Raw genomic sequence first — 8,480 nt, 5'->3', positions numbered from 1 at the left:
GCCCTTCTATAAAAGTGTGTTGAGGCCCATGACATTCCCAATGGTGCCACTAATGGAGATGTGGGTACTGATGCCATAGTCATTAGCCTTGCTCAAGTGCTTGCTGGTCTAGTCATAAATCCTTACCATAATGGCTACTTCCTACAAGGTTATAAGCATCAGATCGAGGCCGCCACAGCTTGTCCAAACATGTTCGGAAGTGGCGCACACCGGCACATGGGTCGGGTGGAGAGAAGTCCCTGCTACATTCATTGTGGAGAGTAACTCAAATGCCGAGTTGGGGAATTTGCCAAGTCAATAAGCAAAAAGATAGTATTAGACTGTTTGGGTTGTTTTACTTTGGGTGGACACTCTAATGCTTAAGTCAGTAAATTGAAAATTTTAGAGAGAGTTAAAGAAAGAAAGAGTTAGAGTGCTTGAAAATTGAATCGTGCGTACCTTCTTTGAGGGAGAGGACGCCTTTATATAGGCGTAAGAAACCGGGAGCTTCCTGTAACGCATCCAAGAGTCTCGAGAAATCATGTCCGCTATGTTCGGAGATCTCTTTGTCGTATACGTGATACACACAGAGGGATAAGGTCCATTCGATCAATTCCAATGCGGACGATGTGGATTGACGGGTCTAACGATTGAGGGTTGTTATGGGCCCGGGAATAGGATCGTGTCACGTGTCGGTCCACAGGGAAAAGCTCATGTTTTTCCTTGTTCCTCTCCTTCCTAGCTGAACCTATCTTGGCATCCTAGAGGGTGATTTGTCCAAGAGATCACCGAACTCTCCTTTTACTCTCTTTCTTGATTGGAAATTTGATATCTCTATTCAATCATTTCAGCTCCTTAAAAAAGAGATTACAAGAGGTAAGAGTCCTCCTTGTAGGAAGACTCCTTGATAACTAAACTGCTTACAGATAAGATAGATAAGACTCCTAGATAAGACTGTTAGGATAAGATAAGTTTCTCCTAATCCTAATCTGATAAGATAAGTAAGATAAGTCTCTCCTAATCTGATAAGATAAGATAAACTAATCCTAATCTGATAACTTACTAACAAGATAAGATAAGAGCAATAGAATAAGATAAGAACAAGCAAGATGATCTAATCTAATCTGGCGGTGGGTCAGGTTCCTGTTGCTGCTGGCGGCAATGGTACGTATTTCCGAGGAATGCGTCCATAACAAGGGTCGTGATTTCAAAGAAGTCGAAAACAATAACTCACTCAAGGAGGAGGTCACCCGGCAAGTTGCTAGCTGAACTCAGGTCAGGTTAGTAGAAGCGGGTTGCCTCTCATGCCGACCTAACATCTTGACGGGACCAGGGTAGTCCGATGGAAGCAGGTCGCATCATACACCGACCTGAGATCCCATCTAATTGTTCGTAGTTCGGTCTACTAGGGTGGCCCCAAGGTCACTGATGTAGTTATAAAGTGTCCAAGGTAATCTGCTTACTTAGTGCTAAAGTGTCACATAGCTATTTTGCGATGCCACGTGTCATTATGTCATTGGAGGACCAAATTACCCCTTATCAACATACTCAGCCTTGTGGCGTGTGAGAGAATGAGAGACAAATAGAGAGGATTATGTTTCATGAAATGTTGAAATGTTTATTACAACACATGTAATATAAATATAAATATTTGGTAAATTCTTTATTCTTCGTCTTTTTCTTTTATAATATTTTATTATATCTTACTCGTTTATAAAAAAGAGAAATGGATGAGTGTCCATCGTCCAACACCCTGATCTACATTTCCAATTCCTACTCCCACCCCGATTTCACATTTCCAATCCTATTCCCTCTTAAAATGCAGATTTTATATTTCTAATCCTACCCCTCTCTGATTTCATATTTCCAATCCTATCCCCTCTTAATCATGTTTTTTATTTTAAATCTTGATTTTCATTTTTCGTTTTTACCCTATTATGTTTTTTATTTTTCCAATTTTATTTAATTAACAATTAACACTTGTAATTGGATAATCTTTGTATCTCATCATTTTCATTTATAAAAATGAGGATGGTGACAATGTTTCGTCAAAAAAGCCTAATTTTCATGTTCCATTTTTACCCTTTATCATGTTTTTTTTTATTTTAAAGCTTGATTTTCACTTTCCATTTTTACCCTTTGTTATGTTTTTTTTATTTTTTCAATTTTATTTAATTAACAGTTAACACCTGTAATTGGATAAAACAAATAAAATAACAATAAGACTACTGTGGAACCTATTCCTCGCCTTATCTGATCTTCTCTCGAAGCACCTACTTAACGAACCTCTTCATTGATTAGAGCCAACATGTATCAAAAAAGCCTAATTTTCATTTTTACCCTTTATCATTTTTCTATTTTAAAACTTGATTTTCACTTTCCATTTTTACCCTTTGTTATGTTCTTTTTTTATTTTTTCAATTTTATTTAATTAATGGTTAACAGTTGTAAATGGATAAAACAAAAAAAATAACAATAAGACTACTACGGAACCTATTCCTCGCCTTATCTGATCTTCTCCCAAAGCACCTACTTAACGAACCTCTTCATTGACTAGAGCCAACACGTGTCAAGTATTGGATGGTTTGCCCAAACCATGAATTTGAATTAAAGGGAAGAATGGATTTTTTCAACCTCTCTCTTTTCATCAGGGGAACAATCAGATGATTAAATGAAGTTTTTTTTTCTCCCTATTTTTTTTTCCATTGTCTCTGGTAACGTAATAAGTTGTATTGGATTAGGAAATGCTCTTAGGTTCATTATATTGATTCATTTTAGGTGTTTTTTCTTAATGATCATTAGGCCAATCTGGTAATCTGACACCTTACCAACATAATATCGTAGGGATTGTACTTGGTAGGGCCATAGGGGTTTGGAATGCATTTTGTTGGCAGGAGATCCTGATTTTTCTATATAAATCGAATGGATGTTCGATTTGAATCTGAATATAAATGAATCAGGATTAACATATATCTTAATGCTAGCCATTAGATATGCAAATAACGGCTCCACCATTGATGAGTAGAACGAAAGGAGGCAAAAGGCCAAATGCAACCACTAGATATGCGTATAAAATATTTTAATTATAATTTTAAATATAATTATATAAATTTATATAAAAAATTGATAAATATTATAATATAGGGGCTTTTGTCGATCTCTCCATCGAAGAAATCAAAATTGTCATTAACTTGTACGAAAACCGAAATCCACGTCAAATCTAGTTAATAAATCAATATTTATTTTCAACTCCACTCTGTGTATACGTCACATACTTTTGTACGAAAATACTCCTCCTTATTAAAAACCATATTCCTTCATGTTTGAGAGGCTAAGGACATTGACTACCTTTATGCCCTCGTTGTCAAGCTAATGGGCGACCGGAAGTTGTCGGGATGCTCGGTGGGTGAGTGGTAGTAGGAGGGAGTGGGTTTGGTGGCCAACGAATCCCTTCACACCCACTAGAGTGACCTCCAGGTGATTCTGCCATTTCCGAGAAGCAGTCTCAGAGGGGGGTGTGGGGGTAGATAGGTGGCGGAACCACCTCCACGAGGTGGGGAGAGGTCCCCTAGATTCCCCAGAGGAGGCAAAGATGCCCTAGGCCAATAGGAGGGAGTGGGTTTGGTAGCCATCGAACCCCTCAGCACCCGTTGGAGTGGCCTCAGGGTGATTCAACCATTTTCGAGAAGTGGTCCTAGGCGGGGGGGGGGGGGGGGTGCAGGGGTAGACGAGCGGTGGAACCACCTCCACAAGGTGGGGAGAGGACTCCTAGACGTCCCTAGAGGAGGCAGAGATGCCCCGAGTCAATGGGGAAGGCTGACAGTGGAAAATAGTGCTTTTGCAGAACCACTGTTTCCCACGGTCGGGCCGATGGGCAACCGGAAGGTGTCGAGATGCTCAATGGGTGAGTGGCAATTGCAAAGAGTGGGTTTGGTAGCCATTGAACCCCTTCGCACCTGTCGGAGTGGCCTCCGGGTGACTCTACCATTTTCGAGAAGTAATCCTGGAGGGGGTGCGGGGGTAGACAGGCAGTGGAACCACCTCCACGGTGTGGGGAGAGGTCTCCTAGACATCCCCAAAGGAGGCAGAGATACCATGGGCCAATGGGGAAGGTTAACGGTGGGAAATGGTTTCCCTCTGTCAACTTGGGCCGTTGGGCCGATGGGCAACCGAAAGGTGTTGGGATGCTCGGTGGGTGAGTGGTATTAGGAGGCAGTGGGTTTGGTGGCCATCCAACCCCTCTACACCAGCCAGAGTGGCTACCGGGTGATTTTGCCATTTCTGAGTAGTCCCAGAGGGGGGTGGGGTAGGCGGGCGGTAGAACCACCTCCACGGGTTGGGGAGAGGCCTTCTAGACGTCCCCAAAGGAGGTGGAGATGCCTCGGGCCAATAGGGAAGGCCGACGGTGGGAAACGGTGCTTTTGCAGAACCACCATTTCTAATCGTCGATAGGGGCCGAACCGTGGGGTAAATTTTTGGACCAAACCAGTATGTTCGGTTTTTACATTTAACCGAACCGATGCAATCAGTTAATTGGTCAACCGGTTAACAAGTGGATTGGTTAACCACAGTTCGGTTTTTCGGTTTGTTATGCACTTAAAATTAAAAAAAAAATGAAAAACAATTTAAGAGAATTGGGATGCCACTTCGCTTGTGTCGCCGAGATGCAGTAGAACCTCTAACCCGCAGCCAAGCCTCTGGTGTCACCGAAGAGGCGAGAAAGAGAGGTGAGACTTGAGAGAGAGAGAGAACTCAGAGAGAGAGAGAGAGGCGAGAGTTGCGAGACTCGAGAGAGAGAGCTCATAGAGAGACTAAGAGAGAGAGGGAGTATGAGGGAGCGAAAGTCAGAGAGAGAGAGAGATCAGAGAGGCGAGACTCGAGAGAGAGGGAGTAGGGAGCGAGAGTCTGAGAGAGAGAGTTCAGAGAGGCGAGACTCGAGAGAGAGAGCTCAGAGAGAAAGGGAGTATGAGGGAGAGTCAGAGAGAGAGAGAGAGGGAAAAAAAGGGATGAGGTAAATATGGAATAGGGATCCTACGCATACGCGGCGGGTGTCAGAGTCATATGACTTAGACTGTCAAATAGGTTGTTTGCCAATCTGGTAACCTAAAAGTCTATAACTATCAGTAGTCAGTTTGGTAGTTTAAAACACTAAATGTGTTTATTAGATTTTAAAAATGTATAATATATATAATAATATATAAAAATATATTACTACATATATATCAGTCGGTTCGGCTAACCGCCAGCTTTTTTAAATGATTTAACGAAACTCTTGGTTTTCTGAAAATATTGAACCGAATTGGTTCGGTTATCCAATTTTTTTGTTCATTTTTTTTTGCTCACCCCTAATTGTCGACCTGAGCCGTCCGGCCGGTGGGCGACCGAAAGGTGTCGGGATGCTTGGTGGGTGAGTGGCAATAGGAGGGAGTGGGTTTGGTGGCCATTGAACCCCTCCGCACCTGTCGAAGTGGCCTTCGGGTGATTTTTCCATTTTTGAGAAGCAATTCCAGAGGGGGGTGTCGGGGTAGACAGGCAACGGAACCACCTCCACGGGGTGGGGAGAGGTCTCTTACACGTCCTCAGAGGAGGCAAAGATGCCTTGGGCCAATGGGGAAGGTCAACGGTGGAAAATGATGCTTTTGAAGAACCATCGTTTCCCACCGTAGGCCAGGGCCATTGGACCGATGGGCGACTGAAAGGTGTCAGGATGCACAATGGGTGAGTGATATTAGGAGGTAGTGGGTTTGGTGGCCATCCAAACCCTTTACACCCATGGGAGCAGCTACCGGGTAATTCTACCATTTTCGAGTAGTCCTGGAGGAGGTCTCCAAGATATCCCCAAAGGAGAAGGAGATGCCTCGGGCCAACAATGAAGGCTGACGATGGGAAATGGTGCTTTTGCAAAACCATCGTTTCCAACCGTCGACCTGAGCCATCGGGCCAATGGGCTACTGGAAAGTGTTGGGATGATCGGTGGGTGAGTGGCAGTAGGAGGGAGTGGGTTTGGTGGCCATCAAACCCCTCCGCATCCGCTAAAGCGGCCTCCTAGTGAATCTTCCATTTCCGAGAAGTAGTGTCGGAGGGGGGGTGTCGGGGTAGTCGGGCGGCGCAACCACCTCCATGGGGTGGGCAGAGTTGTCCTAGACGTCTACAAAGGAGTCGGAGATGCCCTAGGCCAATGCGGAAGGCTGACGGTGGGAAATGATGCTTTTGCAAAACCACTGTTTCCCACCTTTTACCCAGGTTGTCAGGCCGACGGGCGACCAGAAGGTGCCAAGATGCTCGGTGGGTGAGTGATAGTAGGAAGGAGTGGGTTTGGTGGCCACCGAACCCCTTTGCACCCCTGGAGCGGCCTCCGGGTGATTCTTCCATTTTCAAGAAGTAGTCCTGGAGGGGGTGTGAAGGTAGATGGGTGGTGGAACCACCTCCACAATGTGGGGGGTGATGTCTTAGTCGACCGCAGAGGAGGCAGAGATGCCCTAGGCCAACTGTGGGAAGCAGTGTTTTTGCAGAACCATCGTTTCCCATAGTTGGCCCGGGCCGGTGGGCCGATGGGCGACCGGAAGGTGTCAAGATGCTCGGTGGGTGAGTGGTAGTAGGAGGAAGTGGGTTTGGGGGCTATCGAACCCCTCCACACGTGTCGGAGCGACTACTAGGTGATTCTGCCATTTTGGAGAAGCAGTCCCGGAGGGGGGGTGTGGGGATAGACTGGCGGCGGACACAGTGGGAAACAATGCTTTTGCAGAATCACCATTTCCAACCATCGACCCAAGTTGTCTGGTCGATGGGCGACCGGAAGGTGTCGGGATGTTCGGTGTGTGACTGGCAGTAGGAGGGAGTGGGTTTGGTGGCCATTGAACCCCTCCGCACTCATCGAAGCAGCCTTTGGGTGATTTTGCCATTTCCGAGAAGCAGTCCCAGAGGGGTGTACGAGGGTAGACGGGTGGCAAAACCACTTCCATGGGGTGGGTAGACGTCTCCTGAACATCCCCAGAGGAGTCAGAGATGCCTCGGGCCAACGGGGAAGGCCGATGGTGGGAAACACTACTTTTGCAGAACAATTGTTTTCTATCGTCGGCTCGGACTGTCGGGCCGATGGGCGACCAGAAGTTGTCGGGATGTTCAGTAGGTGAGTGGTAGTAGTAGGGAGTGGGTTTGGTGGTCATCGAAGCCCTCCACAACTGCTGGAGTGGCCTTCAGGTGATTCTATCATTTCCAAGAAGTGGTCCCGGAGGGGGGTGCGCGGGGGTAGACGGGTGGCAGAACTACCTCCATAGGGTGGGGAGAGGTCTCCTGGATGTCCCCAGAGTAGGTGGAGATGCCTCGAGCCAACGTCGATGGCGAAACCACCTCAAGTGTGACGTGTAAGACTATACTATATTTGTGGCACGTAAACATATAGATAAACCTAAGGAAATTCAATTGGCACGAGTAAAGTGCGGGCATGTATCAAAAGTACACATCTACTCTCATTAAAATTCCAGATACATGTTATACATCCACGAGACCTCTCCCCACCCCGTGGAGGTGGTTCCACCGCCTGTTTACCCCCACACCCCCTTTGGTACCACTTATCGAAAATGTCAGAATCACTAGGAGGTCACTCCTGTGGGTGCGAAGGGGTTCGATAGCCATCAAACTTGCTCCCTCCAACTGCCACTTACCCACTAAGCATCCTGAAACCTTCCGATCACCCATCGAAAGGATGGCCCGGGCCAACAGTGGGAAAATGGTGGTTCTGTAAAAGCGCACCGTTCCCACTGTTGGCCTTCCCCATTCGCCTGGGGCATCTCCACCCCATGGATGTGGTTCGGCCGCCCGATTACCCCCACACCCCCCTCCGAAACTACTCGAAAATGGAAGAATCACCCGGAGACCGCTTTGTTGGGTGCGAACGGTTTGATGGCCACCAAACCCACTCCCTCCTACTACCACTCTCCCACCGAGCATCCTGACACCTTCTGATCGCCCATCGGTGGGAAACGATGGTTATGCAAAAGCATTGATTCACAACATTGGCCTTCCCCATTGGCTCGGGGAATCTCCGACTACTTTGGGATGTCTAGGAGACCTCTCCCCACCCCATGGAGGTGGTTCTGCTACCTAACTACCCCTACACCCACGCTCCGAGACTACTTCTCGAAAATGGAAGAATCACCGGGAGGCCACTTCGGCAAGTGCGGAGGGGTTCAATGGCCACCAAACTCACTCCCTCCTACTTTCACTCACCCACCGAGGATCCCAACACCTTCCGATCGCCCATTGCCCAATAGTCCGAGTGGACGGTTTGAAACGGTGGTTCTACAAAAGCATTGTTTCCCATCGTCGTCCTTCCCCATTGGCCTGGGGCATCTCCACCTCCTTTGTGGATATCTAGGAAACCTCTCTCCACCCTGTGGAGGTGGTTCTGCCATCTGTCTACCCCCACACCCACCCTCTGAGATTGTTGCTCAGAAATGGCAGAATCACCCGAAGGCCACTTCGACGGGTGCGGAGGGGTT

Source organism: Nelumbo nucifera, chromosome 3 (assembly GCF_055504915.1).
Source record: "Nelumbo nucifera cultivar China Antique chromosome 3, China Antique-T2T, whole genome shotgun sequence".
Taxonomy (NCBI): domain Eukaryota; kingdom Viridiplantae; phylum Streptophyta; class Magnoliopsida; order Proteales; family Nelumbonaceae; genus Nelumbo; species Nelumbo nucifera.
This window is presented reverse-complemented; position numbering follows the sequence as displayed.